The following is a 19,632-nucleotide window of genomic DNA, read 5'->3' as shown; positions in this document are numbered from 1 at the left end:
GATAAAGCTGTTAGGAGTGTTCACACTTTTAGGAGTTTAGAACTTTCCTGGTTGATGCATACCCATTTGCAGTCCTTCTCAGCTGTTCTGAGTTACCAGTCTATCATCTGCCTGGGCATCTGTATATTTCTGTATTATTCACAAGATAAGAAAGATTAAAGTCCATATGAATTTTGTTTCTAGAATTCTTTGGTATGAGTGTATGTTTGAATATGTGTGTAATTTGTATGCTGTAGTATATAATCACAGACAAATATATAATAAAATGTATGCAGACCACTTTTCTTTCCTTTAAAATGATATATATTCCTGGTCTGGAACTCACCGTGTAGACCAGGCTGGCTTCAAGAGAGATCCACTTTCCTCTGCCTTCCAAGTGCTAGGATTAAAGGTGCATGCTACCTTGCCAGACTTACTTATTTTCATTTTATATATTTGTTTGCCTGAATGTATGTAGTACCTGAGGAGTTCTAGAAGAAAGTTTCAGATGTTCTGGACCTGGTGTTGTAGAGAGTTGTGAGCTGACATGTATACTAGGAACCAAATCTTGAGAACTTTCTACATGCAGAGTAAAGAGGTGGTCCCTTTCAGAAGAGCTTATATATAATTAAAAATATGAAAAAAATGAACCATAGCTTAGTGGGAGGAAAGAAAGTAATAGAACTCAAAAGTCAGGTCCAGAAAGTAAGTGGGACATTTAACTTGCCTGCCTACCAAGTTCTAAGTGGAAGATTGTAGAGGCTGTCATGGTAGTCTAGTCCATGTCCAGATCTCTTCACAGGGATAGAGACTAGGCGACTGACTTATGATTTTAAATTCTTTCCCAGGTCCTTGTTGAGAGTGTCTTCTAGCATTTGCAATTAAGGAGGCAGGTTACTGGCAAGAGGCTGACATTTTTGAAGCTGGGATTGGGAGTTAACGTACTATATTTATTCTAAAGAGTACTAGGAGCTGTTGGGAGAATGAATCCGAGAAGTGCACTAAAACACAAGGCAGTGAGACACAGTTGCCATTGGTCCCAACAGTACTGAGTTGAGAACCCAGTGCAGCTAGGAAACTCAGCAATGTAGGATAGAGAATGTGGCAGTGTGGGATTACATTTCCATAGCTTTGTCCAGATACTATTTTGGGAAGCACTTCTTTCCCAGGTTCTATGTGCTTTAAGAATGCAGTTTAAAGACTAAGAAGGTTCAGTGAGTAAAAGCATTTGGCATGCAAGCACGAGGATCTGAGTTCAAATCCATGTAAAGTGCTGTAGTACACACCTCTAATCCTAATGCTCTTATTGTGAGATGAGAGGTGAAGACAGGAGAAATGCCAGAAGCTTGGAGGCCCAGCTAGCCTGGTTTATGCAGTGCCAAACAACACTGTCTCAAGCAAGGTGGAAGGTGGAGACCAACATCTAAGGTTGTCTTGTGACCTCTACATGCATGCCCGTCCTTACGCAATCAGACACCCATAAACACACACACACACACACACACACAAAACCTTGTATTCTACTTTCCCCTGAAGTTTGGTCATGATGAGTTACAATCTTGGTTGAGCTCAGTTCTAGGCTAAGTCAGCCTGAAAAGCCCATTCTGGAATAGAAAAATGGTATTAGGAGGGTCTAGACTATTGCTTCCTTCCATGGTCCTGTCTTGTCTGGTCCTGCACCTGTATTTATGTGGCTTAGTGGTAAAATGCTCAGACTTAGGGAGCAGGGGTTGGGGATTTGGAAGCTTTCATCATCTTAACTTGTATATGAACATTGTGATATCTAGCATAAGAGACTGGATCAAGCCATTGTGTTCTTTGTTCTCTGAGGATCTAAAACTGGAGCTTCATTTGTGTTGAGGATTGTGAGCCAGGAGAGGTGAACTCCATAGGACAAGAAAGCTGGCAGTACATAGTGGAGGGGAGAGCCTGGAGGAAGGTGGGCTCAACCCTACACAAAGCTGTCCTAGCTGCTTCACCACATTTGTGACACCCACGGTCATTATGAGCTGAGTCCCACACTTTAGTGGTTCAGAGTCTTAAGCTGGAGTGGAGCAGAATGAATGGCTAGAGGACTAGGGCAGGAACATGGACATAGGAGAATTTCCTAATATGAAATAACCGGCCTTAAATGTAGAGTAGTCATTTTTCTGTTTTCTTAAGAAGGCTGTGCAAGAAAAATATGTGTCTTAGTCACCAGCATACTAGGGTCCTGCCAGATGCGGCTTCCAGGCAGAGGAGGGCTGCAATTGCCATCCCTGGGGAGTAATTTATTTTGTTGATCTGAAGCCCCTACAAGAGCATGTTTGCTTTGCTGTAGACAGATTGCCTCCCAAAAAAGACTTCCGGGTGACAGCAGTTCTTTTGTGGTTGTTGTTTTTAGAGACAAGCTTTCTCTGTGTAGCCTTGACTGTCCTGGAACTTGCTCTGTAGACCAGACTAGCTTCAAACTCACAGAGTCCGCCTGCCTCGGCCTCCCGAGTGCTGGGATTGAAGTCGTGCATTATCATCACCTGGCTCAGCTCTCTGTTCTGTAAAGGCAACTTTGTTTGGGAGTGATGGCCAAGGAGAGTGTCTACAGACCCCCCCCTCTTCTTTCAGCCATATCCCAGTCTGTTTCTTCATTTGTCCATTCTACATTTGGCACCTTCTCTCTCCAGTCTCCTATAGACCGGAAGCATGAATCTTCTATCTTTCTCTCCAAGAAAAGTTGATTTTTGTTGGTGATGGTCTTCTGTATGACCGTAGGCAGATGACCCAAGAACTCCAGGTGCTGTACTAAAGGGCTGAACAGAATATGTACTACCCACCCCCCGAAAAAAAAAAAAAAAGAAAAAAGAAATTACACATACCCAGAAAAAACAAAGAATTTGTACTTTCTGAAAGTAAGAAATTGTTATGCTGCTTTCCTCAGAAAGTACATTGATGAGTTGATGAGTGGCTGCAGCAGACATTTAAACTAACATTCAGGGGTAGGGAGATGGCTCAATAAAGGGTTTGCTGCCGGGCGGTGGTGGCACACGACTTTAATCCCAGCACTCGGGAGGCAGAGGCAGGCAGATCTCTGTGAGTTCGAGGCCAGCCTGGGCTACCAAGTGAGTTCCAGGAAAGGCGCAAAGCTACACAGAGAAACCCTGTCTCGAAAAACCAAAAAAAAAAAAAAAAAAGTGTTTGCTGTGTCCACATGAGGGCCAAGTTCAGTTCCCCAACATCCATGTAGAAGTGCAGCGACACAGATTTGTAATCCCAGTGCTGGGAGGTAGAGACAGGCAGATCTCTTGAGCTCATTGGCTAGCCAGACAAGGAGCAGAATCAATGAACTGCAAGTTCAGTGAAAGACTGCCTCAAAAATAGATAGGTAGGTAGGTAGGTAGGTAGGTAGGTAGATAGATAGATAGACAGACAGACAGACAGAGATAGAGCACAGTGATTGAAGCCAAATGACCCCTGACTGCTACCCACACTTGCATGTTTCCCCTTGTACACACCCGAATTGATGTGAACATATACAGAGAGAAGAGAGACATAGAGCACACACAAGTCTGAGCATATGAGTGCCTAGTAGGATCCTTGGAGAATATCTAGTCTAGTTTGCTTTCTATATGGAAAGAAAAGCAGCATTCCTCTGAGAGATAGGGACTTGCATCAGAGTCTTACAAGCCCAGCAAGCTGATTTTGCCTTTACTCCCCCCCTATAGTGTCTCTTGCTTTTCTTTTTTCCTTTTCTTAATACTGGGAATTGAACTTAGGTCCTCACAAATTTTAGGCGAGCACACTACCATTCAGCTACAGCCTCCTAGCCTTCCACACTGATACTCATTAGTAGAAAAGGAAGAACATAAAGCCCTTTAAGGACTCTGCATTAAGGAATTGCAGCCATGCTGTCTTTAAAGAGATAAGAAAATATTGGAACTAGCAAGATAGCCTAACAGATGAAGGAATGTGCTTGCCACCAAGTCTGCTGACCGTAGTTCAATCCCTAGGATTCTTATGATAGAAGAGAACTGACCCACAAGTAAATATAAATAGTGGCTGGAGAATTGGCTCAATGGTGCACTACCTGCTCTTGCAGAGGACCTGAGTCCTATTCCTGGCACTCACAGGACATTTGATACCCTCTTCTGGCCTCTGCAAGCATATGGTGCACAGACGTATATGCTTGCAAAACACTCATAAATAATTTTAAAAATAAACAAGTAAAAACAAATGCATAGAGAGGTGTAAGAAAATGCCATGCATGTTTTTAGTTACCCAGTCTAGATTCTGGTTATCATTATCCTCTGTAAAGAATAGGTGGATATGTATTCTCTTTGTAAAGGGTAAGCCCATCTAAAATTCATTGCTGTGGAGAACAGCTGCTGCTTTTTGCTTATCTGGTGAGTCCCCGTTTTTCCATTCATCCTTCAAACATTGCACAATGAGTGAGCTGCTAAAGTCCTTGCACCTGTGTGGGGACAGGTTTGCAAGTCCTGACGATAAAGTGCTACATACATCATAGGACAAGCATCTCCGGGATGCTGTGGGGCCACAGAAGAGACATATTCTGCCAAGAGATAGAAAATCATTTCACAAAGGAGGTGTCCTTGAGGTGGGCCTTGAAGGCAGTAGGGTTTTGTGAGTGTGGAAAGGAAAGGCAGGCAGCCAGATGAAGTAACACCATGAGCAATAGAGAGTGGGAGAAAGAGAGAGGTGTGGGCAGTTTTCAAAGCACCGGTTAGTTGTAGTGTCTTGGTTTGCTGTGGTTATGTCTACAGTGGGGTGTTGGCAGCAGGGCAGGTGTGGGTTGGAGATGCATTGATCCTTCACTGTTGACTGTTGAGTGAAAATATAGGAGACAGGATTTCAGATTTTGGAGACAGTGTATCTTGTAGTAGGCAATAGATCCAATCATACAATTGGTTGTTGCTTTTATTTAATACTTCATTATTTTTCCCTGTACAGTAATTTTCTGTTTTTTAAAAAGATTTGTTTGTACTTTTAATTATGTGTATGCTTGTATGCCTGTATAGGGGTGGTATGTGTGTGTGAATGCAGGTATCCTTGGAGGCCATAGTGTTGGATCCCCTGGAACTTGAGTAACAGAGTGTTGTGGGTCACTTGATTTGGATGGTGGGAACCAAACTTTGGTCCTCTGGAAGAGCAGTGTATGTTCTTAACTGTTCAGCCATCTCTCCAAGTCTCCCACCCCCACGCAACAATTTTCAACGAATTCTTTTTTAGTGGCAGAACTCCCTGCTTCAAAATCACATTACATGTCTTCAAATTATAATCATGCATACATATATATCTATACATTCATATGCACATACATAGTTTTTTCAGTTTCCAATCTTTTGAAATCCCGACATGACCTTATATTACAAAGTTCATGCTTGAGAATTCTGCAGTCAAATTTCAAAAACAACAACATCAGCAACAACAACAAAACCCTCACGTTTTAAGTAAGTTTACAATTTTGTGTTGGGCCACATTCATAGTTATCCTTGGCTGCATATATTCAGAAATTACATTTTTATCAGCACGGTAACCTGTACTATATAGTAGAAGGAGAAGATAGTATTTCATCTCTGGATAAAGCTGACCCCAGAGAACATTGCCATCTGGAGAACTGCACCATTCCTGCAGCTTACTTGGCTTGGGAAAGATAAAGTGGTAGTGGAAAGCCTGTGAGTGGGCACTTCAGTTATGAGAGAGGCTATAAAACCCTAGAGTGCATCTGTAGGAGAAGGAGAATGACCTTACCAGGAAAGTTCTGGGAAACAAACCACAGGGAGACTTGACAGGAATTGTTGGTTAAGCCCATAGGCAAGGCATATGAGGGAGAAGAAATGTAATTATAATTTGTAAGTCTATGAAAAATGCAGTGAGTGACATGGAATAGCTTGTTCTGGGTGTCCCCTTTCCTGTAGGAAGGGTTTTTACACATTCATTCTGCAGCTATTTTTTGAGTGCCTGTTCTGTGCTGGGCCCATTATCAAGTACAGGGACTATAGTAGGAGAATAATCAAGGTTCCTGCTCTCACATTAAGCAAATAACTGCATAAAAGCATAATTACAAATCCCAGTGAGTGCTTTGAAGGTTAAGTACAAGTAGCTAAAGGAGCTGTGTTTATACTTGGAGGACTGTAGAAGTCAAGAGATGAGAGAGTCAAGTTGAGGCAAGATAAGAGTCATCTGGGCAAAGACTTGGGGTGGGTCCCAGGCTAAGCTAGACAGCCTGGAAAAAACATCTGACATTTTTAGTGAACTAAAATACCCTGTGCTCAGAGGGGGAAGGGCAGGAAGTATGCTGAGGAGAGGGAAGAGAAGGATCATGCTAGGCCCTTGTAGGTCTTGGTAAGAACCTAGATTTCATCCTAAGTGCTCTGGGAAGCATTGAAGTATGTTTAACAGGAAATGACATGATCCTGTGTCAAAGGGGGGTTCAAACAGCTGTGTGGAGAATGGATTTGTGAGGGTATGATGCTATGGAATGTATATTTGGTCTTCCTTCTGTTTCCTGGCAGACAACTCCTAAAATCCTTTGGAAGCTCCAAAGCAGGATGTCTTTTTTTTTTTTTTTTTTTTTTAAATATTTGCTTGGTGGCTGAGGGCTCCTGGATGTCCTTAAGATGGAGACTGCTTATGTTTAGAATATTGTAACTTTCAGTCTTGCTCCTTACTCCTGAGGAAGAGAGATGGGGTGAAAGTTAAGTTGGTTACCAATGACTAATGATACAATCTGTTGTGCTTATATGCTGAATCTTCCATGAAATCCCAGAGGACTGGATTTTGAGAGCTGTAGTGGAGCTAAACACTTACATTTGTAGAGAGGATTCGGAAGCCCTGTGCATTCCCCATACCCAGCCCTATGCTTCTCTTTCATCTGCAATACTGTTTATAATAAGCTAATAGGTCTAAGTGTTTTCTGAAGTTTCATGGGCCAATCTATTAATAGCAAATTCATTAAAGCCAAGGATGTAGTTGTGGAAATTCTGATTTAGATTTATACATGTTTGGTCAGAAACACAGATAAAACAATATGAACCTAGCAATTGGTATCCAGAGTGATAGAGAAGAAGTCTTGAGGACTGAGCTTCATGGGTAGCCCTCAGGAAACAGTGTCAGAATCACACAGGAGAGCATACATCTACTGTTAGACTGATGATTTGCTTGATATGTTTGGAGAAACCTCTACCCATTTGGCAACAGAAGGTTGCTGTGTTGATTGTTGAGTGACAGTGGAGAAACTGAGTTTGAGTTTTTATGATTTTCACTGAGGGCAAGAGTTGAAGCTAGTGAGGGTAGTTAAGTTTCAGTAGTAATAGACAGGTGGGATAGGTAGCAAAAGGAGGACAGATATTAAATATAGTTTTAAGTAGAATTATTGGAGTTGGTAAATGATTGCAGTGGGAAGGGAAAGAGATTGGAGATGTCTCCCAGGCTTCTGGCTCAAGTATGTCTGAACTTGTGGTTCTTTCTTTTTCCCTGTAGTGGTAGGGTTAAATCTAGAGCCTTTTGTGTGTCTGGCCAGTGCTCTCTTTCTCCCAAACACTTACTTACTTTCCTTCCTTCCTTCCTTCCTTCCTTCCTTCCTTTCCTTCCTTCTTTCTTTCTCTCTCTCTCTCTTTCTTTCTTTCTTTCTTTTTCTTCCTTCCTTCCTTTATTCATTTATTTATATTTTTATTTGTATTTTATTTGATTGAAAATATTGCATTTTTTTAATTTGTAAAGGGGGTATGTACATGGGTAAATGCATGTCATGATGTGCCTATGGAGGTCAAAGGACAACTTCAGAAGTCAGTTCTCTCTTTCCACCATATGGATCCCAAGGATTGAACTTAGGTTGTTAGGTTTGGTGGGAAATGCCATTACCTGCTGAACCATCTCACTGGCCCTTAGTTTAATTTTTTTTAAAAATTTATTTTATTTTAGGATTAGCATTTATTAGTAGTATTAGCATTTTGCCTGTGTGTATGTTTGTAAAACTATGTGTGCCTGGTGCCCATGGACATCAGAAGAGGGTATCAGATCTTCTGGAACTGTAGTTGTGGATGGTTGTAAGCCATCAGGTAGGTGCCGGGAACCAAACCTAGTTCCTCTGCAAAAGCTCTTAACCACTGAGCCATCTCTCCCAGCCCTATAACCTTTATTTTTCATTTTGAGACAATATTTCATTAAAGTGCTCAGACTGGCCTTGGATTTGCTCTGTAGCCCAAGCAGGTCTTGACATTGTGGTCCTCTTACATTAGCCTCCTGAGTAGCTGGTATTACAAGCCTGATCCACCATGCCTGGCAGAAAATGTGGGTCCGTAAAATCCCCCTCCTTCAGGAAAATTCAGGCTGGCTCTATCTAGATCCAGTTCTGCAGAGACAGCGGAGGAAGTTAGCTAGTCTTGCTTTTGTCCAGTTCTAGGAGCTCATATGCGACAGCATCACTGAAGCAAGGGTTCTGGTCTCCCCACATTCAGGCACTAACTTTGTCTCTTCCTTCTGAGGGCAAGACACCAAAGAACCGCTATAACTCCAGTGTGCCACTAGGGGGAGCATTGCTTGCATGGTGTGTCTGGTCTTAGAGGGCTTTTAAAGTTTGGATTACCTTTGTGACTGACTCTGTTTCAGTTTTGGTAGTCGGACTAGAGCTGTTTAAAAGTATGCCTGGCATGGAGTAGGGTCCCAATAAATTTTAGTTGGTATTGTTATTATACCATGCATTTTATCTTGTAGAAAGGGGTGGGCTTGCCTCATCTGGGTTTGGAGACAAGGCAAGTGTACATTCTTTGGATTCAGAGGAAAAGCAGAGAGGTGCTTGTAGTGTGTAAGAGGAGAGAGAAGCTGAGATTTAGTGATGCTTATCTTTTGAAAATTTGCAATTCTGAGACTCATGACCACTTAGGATCTGTAGGAGCCTGCCATTTCTTCTTAGGTTTTGTGACATGTTTCCTACATTATCTTCAGTATGTATTTATGATTTATAGACAAGTCAACCAAAATCTGGTTTTGAGAATTTTGTAGTATACTGAATGTGAATCAAAATCACAAGGGATGAACATTAAGGATTCCATCAGGACCTCCCTAGCATTATTTTGAGGAGCAGCATTGGAAAATGTCCTCCTCGAGTGTCATTGCCCTCATCCTCATCATTCTCCTTGCCTTCCCACATGCAATCCATTAACCATTTCCAAATAATTCTACTTGAAAATGTATTTACTATGTGGTAGCAGGGAGGTGCCAACCAGTTCAGGGGATGAGTGAAGTTCTTAGCTGAGTGTCAGATTTGAGGTGTTTTGGCGAGAATAGCATCTTGGTACCTCCCAACCCACCACCCCAGTGATAAGATATATGTGTAGAAACTAGAAGGTCAGGAAGCTGACTCAGTGGCAGGTGGCCAGATGGTGATGAGGTCAGACATTGTTGAGGTCCTGTGATTCCTGCTCTTGGTGTTCTTGGCAACTGTTCTGCTTAATGTATGCTGGAGAGTTGAAAGGCTTGGGTACTGTTTATGGATCTGTTATTTTCTGGTTCAGTAAATGGAAGCAAATAATTTTACCTTTGCTTTAGATATTCTTTAAAATGTTTTGAATTAGTATAATTACACCAGTCCTAACTTTCAGACTTACTTCATTGGAGAGATAACAAATGAACCAGGATTTGGGAGGTTATTTGGGGAAGATGTAAGGTAGCATGTGGTGTTAGGGTAGGGAATTTTCTCTCTGATTTGCAGCAGATATGCTGGATGTCATAGATGCTCTCTGTCATTGAGTCTTTAAGCTAGAATGGTGGCAGATTTACCTTACCAGGACTCAGAAGAGTCTCCACTTTCCCCTGGAAGCCCATAATATGGTTATCAGAAAACTAGCTGGTTTCCAAGATCAGGCTTCAGTGTATATAGCAAAGCCTATAACCTTAGGAGACCCTTGACTGGTCTCTACTCTTAGTTCTTTTTCTGACTAGTTATACAACCATGGGTCAGGCATCGGATTTCTGTGAGCCTCAATGATCCTGTCTGTAAAATGGTAGCAAACCTATCTGACCAGTGTGTTTCAAACAGTTAAGAGGATCAAACACAATAGTTATCTAAGACAGTGTTAACTAGTGTCCAAGTAAGAGTATACATGGGGGAGTGGGATACTAAAAGGGCCTTCTGTATCCCAGGTACTGTGCTGGCACTTGTACAGCTTCTCACTGGAGACTTGGACTTGGGCTGCTGCAGGTCTTGTGTTGGGCATAGAGGAGGCTTGTTTGCATTGTGTTTGATGCCCTGGCTGTGACTATAGACTTGCCCAGAGTCCCTCCTAGTCCTGATCTAGTTTGTTTCTTCTCCATTGCAGGAAAACAAGAGACTGCTTAGGCTCTGGCACTAGTACCATGGGACCCTATACTGGTTAAAGCCTTCTCCACGACCTGAACAGGCAACAAGGTAACCCGAGAGGCCAGTACAGGCCAGCTTCTGGGACGGGGTGCTGTTTCCGCCCCAACTGCTGCCGGAAAATCCCAGCCCAACAAACAAGTTGAGGCAACATGCATCAGGGTCCCTCCTTCTCATTCAGCTACTGCTGCAGGATTCAGAGGAAGAGCTTGCTTCCCCTCCAAGCCTTCAGCTAGTTCCCTCCCCCTTGGCAGGGATTCTTCCAAGTTATAAAAACTGAGACACTAGAGGGAGGAAAACAAGTCCACTCACTGTCCTCGCCCTTCTCCCCTCTGGGCTGTTGAAGCAAGTTCCCAGGAACAGTCCTGGGCTCCTGGTGACTGAAAGGGAGGTAGGAGGAGTGGAATGCATGCATAAACTGAGCTGATCAAAAGACAGTGCTGGTTCAAGGCCATCTAGAACTCAGGGAATATGTGTAAGTACGAGCACGCTCATGCGTGCGCGTGCTAGCTCGCTCTCAGGGTTCCGGTTTGAGGCAGAGCGCCTAGTTGAGTGAGCAAGCCTGTGTACAGCCTAAGAGGACAAGGTCTCCATGACAACCAGCCTGGCTGGCTAGCTGTGCTAGCTCTGCTCACTTGGCTGGAAGGAGTGTCTTGAAAGGTCAGAGGAAGGAGCTTGTGAGAAGCTTGCAGCAGGTACTGGAGCTTAAGCCGTGGGGGCCCTGGGCTCCCTAAGCAACTGTGGTGTGTGTGAGCCAATCTCTGCTGAGAATGGAGTGGGCAAGAAATCACCCTGACTACCAGGTAAGGGGCGCCTCTGAGCCGCTCGCTCTGAGTCTTGGACTGTTTGTGGCAGGCTGGTGTCTGTGCTCTTCACTCAGGCTTTGGGGGTCGAAAATGATGTCATGCTCCAACAGTTGGATTTTATTAGCTTCGGGAGGAGGAGGGGAACAGCCAATTTTCTTCACTTTGCAAATCTAGCTAATCGCACTCTGGCTGAATTGTAGAAGTTTAGGCTTCACTCTGCTTTTATTTAGCACAAAGCCACCGGATATTTTCACAGGAGGCTCTTTTGTAGGAAAATGAGTTCTCGTCGCTCCAATACTGTTGTAGTTATTATATGGAAACTTTTGAACGGCTTGGTTGGTTCTACTTGGTGCTGTCTCTCCCCTTGTTTCCATGCTGCTATGTCTTACCTGTAACAACAGCAATCAAACTAGCTAATAATGAAGCTCAGTGAGGAGCCTGTGTTGAGTTCCAAGTCTCTCTGGAGCAGTTAACAGGACAGAGAGACAGATTATCATGGCAGTAGGCAGTATCTGAGCTGGAGCCTTGCACTCTTTTATGAAGTAGCTTTAGAAACAGGAAACTGACCCCTCCCCTTAATGATGCTCATTACAGATTTTCTTGAGTTGTTGAAGAGGGAATTTTCTTGGGGTCTGGGGACTTGCAAATATCTGTCTAATCCAGATGTTGCAGAGCACCACAGCTGCTAGGAACTAGGAACGTGAGGGACTATGCTTATGCTGGGTGATCACTTTGGTTCATATTTTAACTGAATCCCAAGGCACATAGTGTCCATATCGTGCATGCCTTGTCCTAAATTTCAGGAAGAAACTTGTTCTGACCTACAGATGTGGAAAGGAGTGTTATGTGGTGAATTAGTATGGCCCAGGAAAGGAAACCCTCCCAGAAAGGTCATTTTATGGGTGATGAAGTAGTTGGACCATCTGTAATGTTAGAAGGAGGGTAAGTGCTGTAGACCCTCCCTGCAGGAAACCCCCTCAAGAGATGTACTTACACTTCAGCCATGTTATATCTTCAGCTTACTCCTGGCCTCAGGGAACTTTGTGGATGCTTTTGGTTTCTCAGTGGGGCCAGGGAACAGCTGTTGTTCCTGGCTCTTTGGTTTTTCCTTCTTGAACTTTCTGAACAGTGTGCCTTTTGTATCCTAGCAAACAATAAGGGGACCTTCTGATTAACTTCGGGTCAGCTTGCCAGTACAAGCACTGGCTCTAACTCTGGTTCTGGTGGCCTGAGTCTGTGTGTGCAAAACTGTATGCATCAGTACTGGGGCCTGAGGGTCTGCCAGTTTGAACTGCATGGCCCCTGGACCTCAGATAGGCTACTTCCAAAGCTAATTGCTCCTTCTACAACACTCTAGGGATTCTTTGCTTGGGGGAATATGGCCTGTGGGTTGGGACTAAAGATGGAGTTGTGAGGAACAGATGTCTGAGTCCAGTGGTACTCTGTGAGGTTCTGCTGCTTGCTGGGAAGTCCCTTAATCAATAGAAACTTCACGTTATTAGCTGTTAGATAGAAATAATGATAATAACAATATAGTACTGTTGAGAGGAAACAAATAGAATGTTTTTCATGAAAGCAGTTAGTTGTAAACAAATCAACAAATAATGTAATATGATAGAGAATGAAGCTTGAGGATTGGCTTGACTTCTCTGGAAAGTCACTTTGCCTCTTTCTTCTGGTTTCCTCATTTATAATGCACCTTCTACTCAGATGCATTTGTAAATCACAGTGAGAAAAACCTCACAAGTCTTCTTTGAGATGTTTAAGGAAATAAAAGGTACTTTCTTTGGGCGTTGCTCATGGTAGACTTTGAGCCTCACAAATGATCTTTCAGAGACACTTTAGAGACAAAGCTTCCTGTGGATTATGCAACTCATATTTTAGTTTAGAAAGGAGTCCCAAAAGACCTTTTACTTTTCCAATGTTCACAGCTCTGAGCAGTGGTGGCATCACACATTTTAATGTCTGTAAGACAGGCCCTGGTTCTACTGGGCTTCTCTGGGGAAACTGTATTGAGTGGGCAGAGGGGCCAGTCTCCTCAGCTCTGGGTTTGAAAGGTAGGCTTATAGCTGAAAGGTAGGAAGTGTTATTGCTCGGAAAGCCTCTTAGGAGGCAGGCAGCTTTTAAAGTAACTTTGTAAGGCCACAGCCCAGGGGAAAACCAAAAAGAAAAACAAGGAAGTGGGAATTCCAGGGGTAGATACTTGATATGTCCTGGAATTGTGCCAAGGAATAGTGTAAAAGGGGAGGGGAACTCTAAGCAAGGGTGTCCTGGATCTGTCCTCTGTCTTCAGTGAACCTATAGTGTGCATGGCATACTAGGTGCCCTACCCATACCCTCAACTTCTATCATAAGGCAAGGTAATACCTGCCAGCCATGACTTGGAGTGGCATGTGGGGAGAGCAGGCACAGAACAGGTTCTTTTTCCTTGAATCAAACAGTACAGCTCTCCTAGGTGGCCTCTCAGGCTTGAAGGAGAAGTTGTGAACAGTTTAGATTGGATATATCATTGTGGCCACTCAGGCCGAAGAAATTGTGCACAGCTTAGATTGTATTGCAGCTGTTCCTTTCTTCCCAGTTGTTCAGCTTCTCAAAGCTGAGTAACAAATTGGATTTCTTTATGTTCCTTAAGATTAAAAAGTAACATTCCTGTTCTCCTTTCTCTCTCTCCCTTCCTCTGCTCCCCTTCCTGTACACTTTCCCTCAGGGCTCCTAATCTTCAAAAAGAATAATCAGTCACCAAAAAAGTTGAAAGTTGGAAATCTTAGGAGAACAAGACCAAGGGCATTTTTAGTTGTCCTGGCCTGTCCCTTTCCCTGGGCTGGGAGAACAGCTTTGAGGAAGTATCAGATTCTAAGTGTCATGGACTCACTGCTGACCTGCAACTAGGGGAGGCATGCCCTGCTTCCACTGCATCTGATACTAAGAACCTCTTGAGCAGGTGGACTGGCTCCTGAGGGAAGTGGGCCTGAGTACCTGTTGGGAACTGGGCTGTTAGCCGTCATCATCCTAGCAACTCTAGATTTCCACTCTTGCGTCCAAGAGAATTTCCTAAGGTAGCCAAGCAAAGGTAACACAGTTATGAGGCTAGGCAGCAGCCTCCTAGAACCTGGCTCGACTTTCCTTTTGTTGGCTTGGGGCTTGGGGAAGAAGCTGCAGATAATTGAGTTCTTTGAGTTAGAGGGACCATGGCTTAGAGAGCACTAAGGGGCCGGGGGGGGGGTTGGGGGGGCACTGGCCATCTGGCATAATATAATAGGCAGATTTCTCTTTAAAGCCTGTGGGGAAACTTGCATTAATGTGACTTCTGTTAGAGGAAGGGAGAGAGAGGCATCTCTTTCTGCTAGGGGCTTGGCACAGTGATCCTCTGTTTGAGTAAGTAGTGTCTGTCTTAGAGGAGTATGTTGACATTCAATATAACCCTGAGTTGAGTAGAGAAATCCTGGAGTCTGTTTCTAGCCTAGGGCCCTAAAAATGTCTATGTGGTTTTTTTGTTGTTTGTTTTGCTTTGCTTTTTGAGGGGAGAGGAGGTGTTCAATGAGTCTAGACTACTGTATTGAAGAGTTTCTATAATGATCCCTTCTCTTAACTTTTTTTTTGGCTCTGATATAATGAAATATAATGAATACACTGTTGTGGGGCCTGTTGAAACTATTAAGTGTCTGAATATTTGGGCTTCTCTGAGACTGTCCCTGTAAAAGGGCGAATTGCATGCAATTAGGGTATGAAGCTGCTTCAATCAAGATGGGTCTGTTTCTATGGACTTCTCTGAGACCACTTCAGTTTCTTCTTCTGTGGGGCCTGCTGTGGCTGAAGGCTTATCTATGAATTGGAAATCGCCTTTGGAACTGTTTGAGGACTGTTTGAATATGAAAAAAGGAGATAAAATGAGGGTTATGGGAGAAAGATCTGGAAGCAACAGACCCTGAACAAGGGGGCTGAGAAAAGAATAGTTCTCAGCAGCAGCAGTAGGTTAAGAGAAAGACTGGCCTAGAAGGTCTTTATATATATGTTATGCTATATTTATCATATGTAATTGTGTGTGTGTGTGTGTGTGTGTGTGTGTGTGTGTGTGTGTGTGTTTGTGTTGCTCAGTGAGCATGTGGTTCTATCTTAAAACAGCTCTGGTGGAACCTTCCTGCTTGTTATGCAGGAACTTCTTATTCCCTGACCTATTTCTACTGGCCAGCCCAGGTAGGGCCTCTGAGGTTTTCCATGACTTCCTGTTGCAGTCAGTCAGTCAGTTTCTCTCTCTCTCTCTCTCTCTCTCTCTCTCTCTCTCTCTCTCTCTCTCTCTCTCGGTATATATGTTGGAGTATATATATAATTTTTTTTCCAGTCTGAGGGACCCAGCACCTGACATTGGGTCAGTACACTTTTTCACTTGCTCCTGGGCTCAGAGGTATCTCTGGTGCCTGGTAGTACATCTTCTTGGTCAGTTTACTCATTAAGTCAGGGAACACAGATTATGTGGGCTAAGAGCTAGGGAGGATCCAAAACGGTATGAGTTGTTGGGACTTATGTTGATGTTGTATTATTCCGACTTCCTCCCTGCTGTACCTCCTCCTACAGTGTGAGCTTCTGCTGGTGTGATTAAGAGAGAAGCCCAAACCTGAAGCTTTGGGGGTTTAGAAGTAGGGTTGATTACCATCTGGAACTCACAGGCTTGGAAAAGGGTAGAGGATGTTACTCCTGGAATAGGATTTAAAGCCAAGGAGAAGATGGTATATATGAGGAGGGTGGGGCTTCTAAACTTTTCATAAAGCTTCTTTGCAGTTGTTGAATGCTGAGATGGGGAGGGGTATAGGAAAGAAAACATTAGGAAAAGTACCATGAAGTCAGCCACTTTAGAATTCTAGATTTTTTTTTTCTTTTTTGGTTTTTCGAGACAGGGTTTCTCTGTGTAGCTTTACGCCTTTCCTGGAACTAGCTTTTGTAGACCAGGCTGGCCTTGAACTCACAGAGATCCTCCTGCCTCTGCCTCCCGAGTGCTGGGATTAAAGGTGTGCGCCACCAACGCCCGGCGAATTCTAGATTTTTTGAAGGAACTAAATTTTAGTGTATTTACCTGTGTCTTGGAACACAGCCTACCTCATGAAGTTCTGACATTTGTTTTTGTTTGTTTGTTTGAGGCATGCACTCATGTAACCTGGGCACGTCTTGAACTCACTATGTTGAGACCTTGACCCTGTGATCTTCCTTTCTCTCCCTCTAGAGTGCTGGAATTATAGGCATATACCACCATGGCTGGCTTTATGTGGTGTTGGGGATCAAAGCCAGGGCTTCATACATCATAGTTAGGCAAGCTGTCTATCAGTTGAGTCACATTCCCAGTCAGACAATTGAGCTTGTGGGTTGTGTGTGTGTGTGTGTGTGTGTGTGTGTGTGTGTGTGTGTGCCATACTATATGAAGGCCAAAGGAGGTTGGGTGTTTTGCACTATTACTCTGCCTTATTCCACCCTCCTTTAAAGGTTTATTTTATTTTTAATTATTTGTATGAGTGTATATGTATGTGCATGAGAGTGCAGGTACCTTCAGAAATCAGAAGAGGGCATTGGATTCTCTATGAGTTGACCTATATGGGTTCTTGGAACTGAATTCAGATCTTCTGCTAGAGCAGCAAGCCCTCTTAACTGTTAAGCCATCTCTGAAGACCCCTGCCTTATTCCCTTGTTACAGGATGATCCTCTTGTCTTCTCCTTGTTTACCCACAGTGCTATGTTAACAGGCAGGCAGCCATGCTTGACTCTTTATGTAGATGCTAGGATTTGAACTCAGGTCCTCCTGCTTGTGTAGAAAATACTCTTACCTGCTCAGCCATCTTCCTGGCCTCTGTAGGTCATTTTAAAAGCAAGTAAACCTGTGGAGAGTGTGCTCATTGGTGACTATTAGATAGTCAGCATGTGGTTCTGTCTTAAAGCAGCTCTGGTAGCACTCTGCCTGCTTGTTATACAGGAACGATCTTTCTAGAACTACTTATTGCCTGTCCCCTTTCTGCTGGCCAGTCCAGGCAGGGCCCCTGAGGTCTTCCTTGACTTCCTATTGAAGTCCCTTTATAGCCTGCCCTCCCTGTTGTCTTGCTGACACAGGCTTCAGCCCAGTCCTCCTTACCTCTCCAAATACTAATCCATATATTCTACCAAACCCAGCTTGTGGGGGAGCCTTTGCAGCCAGTTTGGGGTGAGAGTGGTGTAAATTGGAGTAGGGGAGTTGGAGTGGGGCGAGGAAATAGAGTGGTACAGCGTGGGGGATAAGATGAGATAAGGAGGTACAGGAGAGGAGTGGGGTTGTAGTCTGACTCTTCTTACTGCCTTCGGACTTCTGGAAAGTTACCTTTATATTCACATGTAAACTGGGGTAATCTTACTCCTCTCAAAGCATTTTTGTGTTATAGTTCTGGCCCTACGTATGCTGGCAATAAATGTCAGCTGTTACTGTCAGTGACCTCTCCTTATGATCATTTCCACTGACACATGACAGGAGAATGCTTTGGCCTGGTAGTTAGCACATCTGAGTTTTAGTTCTGGTCCTATCTGATAGCTGTCTCTCAGTTTCTTCTTCTAGAAACAGAAAGGATGAATTAAGAGTTCTCATTGACATTCTGAATTGTTAAGTGCCAGTGCTGGCTTTCCAGCTAAGTTCTCTGAAATTCTATGGAATTAAGTATATATTTCATTTCCCCAAATGACCAACATATGTATAGTTTGTACTTTTGAAGGATTTGAGTAACTTTTGAGCCAGTCAACTGGATTCTAGGAAGCATTTTTACTTAGTTCCTAAAACTCGGAGACAGGACTCTTGTTCTCAGGTGCATAGGTGCTTAGGTGCTTGCAGAAATTACGAAGAGTAAGCTTGAAGCCGGCCAGGTAGTAAGGAAGACGGGGTTTACTTGGTGCTGCTAGTAGTGTTTTCATCAGTAGGTGTTTAAGGCACTGACTTTTGGTTTGCTCTGAAGACTGAGTAAAAGTTACCATCACTCCTCTAGAGAGAGGAGAAACTGCAGTGTTGTCTGAAGGACTCTGTCAGAGTTTGAATGACCAGTTGGAGACTAAAGACAAAGCATATTGGAGAAAAAGCCATCCAACCAGAGCGATGGTGGAATTCCAAGTACCTGGTAATTTAGCCACATTCATGGTTTTTAGTACTCCCTTGCCTAGCTTGTCCACAGCCCCTCTGTTCTGTCAAACTGAGGCAGTAAAAGACTTACCTGAGAGTGTTATAGTGAAGCCTACATGTGAAGGCATAGCTAGTCCTACCTTGTTGATGAATAAAATGTTAGCTACTTTTGTATTTATTACTCTAAGCAATATTTGTGATGTCCCCTTCCTTTACATCACGGGCAGTTTTAAGAGTCCCCTGATGAGCAACAGATCAAAATTTTTGTACTTTGCTTTTGTAAAGAAATGCATAGTCTATGGTGCAAGCCTTTAGTGCCATCATTAGGGAGACATAAGCAGGCAGCTTATGTGAGTTTGAGACCAGCCTTATCTACAGAGCAAATTCCAGGCCAGCCAGGGCTACACAGAGACCCTGTCTTAAGAAAAGAGAAATACATAAACCAAAACAGGTTATGGTGAGTGGTGGTGCATGTAATCTCAATATTTGGAAGGCTGAGGTAGGGGTTTGAAGCTATCCTGGCTATATTGTAAGACACTTCTTCAAATCAAACCAACCAAATATGTCAAATGGGGGAATCTGGCCAAACCAAAGAACTGTCCAGGCTGAGAGGCCTCTGTGAGGGCTAGCACATGTATGACATTAGGGTGGGGACATGCCATGGCCTGTATGAAGGACCAGGATGGGAAATGGGAGAGCTGATGGGAGATGGATGAAGAGTAGAGGGAGAGGCAGTGAGATCTAGGAATTGACAGGTGCCAGATGCCTGGACAAGTGGCTATGACTGAGACAGTAAGTGGCATCAGGATACGCCCTGGTACTTTTCCTTCCCAAGAAATTTCTTGATTCCTCCCTAGGTGCCACTTGCCCAGCACTGACTACTCTCAGGGGAGTGGGAGGTCTGGATAGGAGGTTCTAATCTGTGTCTAAAAAAAAAAAAAAAAGAATAGCCCCTTATCTACACTGTAATTATAAAGAGATTTCCTTTTCCAGCTGCAAGAAACAGGAACTTTTGCTGCCAAGTTTAGCAGTGTGTTTTAAGTACCTCAAATCTCCTTCGAGTGCTACCAAAGCTCTCAGCTTTGTTGTTATCTCTTGCTGAAATATCGCCTGGAAAGGTCAACTCAACAGTGCCAATTCATGGGTCTGCTGAATTCAGGCAGGGGAGCAGAATGGGGAGTCCCTGGGAGTAGGTGCCTCACACATGTTCTTTTTAAATAAGACTACTTTTAATTTAAGATGGGTTTCCCCCTTTAGAAGACCAAACTTTGCAGAGCAGGGCCAAATATTCCACAGTTACTTCTGAAAGCTCTCAGTGTCCAGAACCTCAGTCTTACTCAGCAAAATTATGCCCCCTACTCCTTGTTGACGTGAAGTTTCTT

The 19,632-nt window shown here is 43.6% G+C and overlaps 1 protein-coding gene across 9 annotated transcripts in view; it reads left to right on the top strand.

Annotated features, from left to right (window-relative positions):
• Dennd2b (DENN domain containing 2B) overlaps positions 1 to 19,632 on the top strand; it is a 158,049-nt gene that overhangs the window by 41,929 nt on the left and 96,488 nt on the right. For 3 of the 9 annotated variants that reach the window (XM_036188914.1, XM_036188888.1, XM_036188891.1), the window contains exon 2: positions 10,290 to 10,378. The exons of 4 other annotated variants lie outside the window; for them this stretch is intronic. The gene's annotated coding sequence lies outside the window, so the exon portion shown is untranslated. Of the gene's footprint in view, positions 1 to 10,289; positions 10,379 to 10,704; positions 11,131 to 19,632 lie in introns of those variants that run through there. 2 more of the 9 variants (XM_036188883.1, XM_036188908.1) reach the window with 2 other exon arrangements.

This window comes from Onychomys torridus, chromosome 1, assembly GCF_903995425.1.
Source record: "Onychomys torridus chromosome 1, mOncTor1.1, whole genome shotgun sequence".
Classification (NCBI taxonomy): Eukaryota; Metazoa; Chordata; class Mammalia; order Rodentia; family Cricetidae; genus Onychomys; species Onychomys torridus.
The sequence above is the reverse complement of the archived record's forward strand: the minus strand, read 5'-3'. Positions and strand labels throughout refer to the sequence as shown.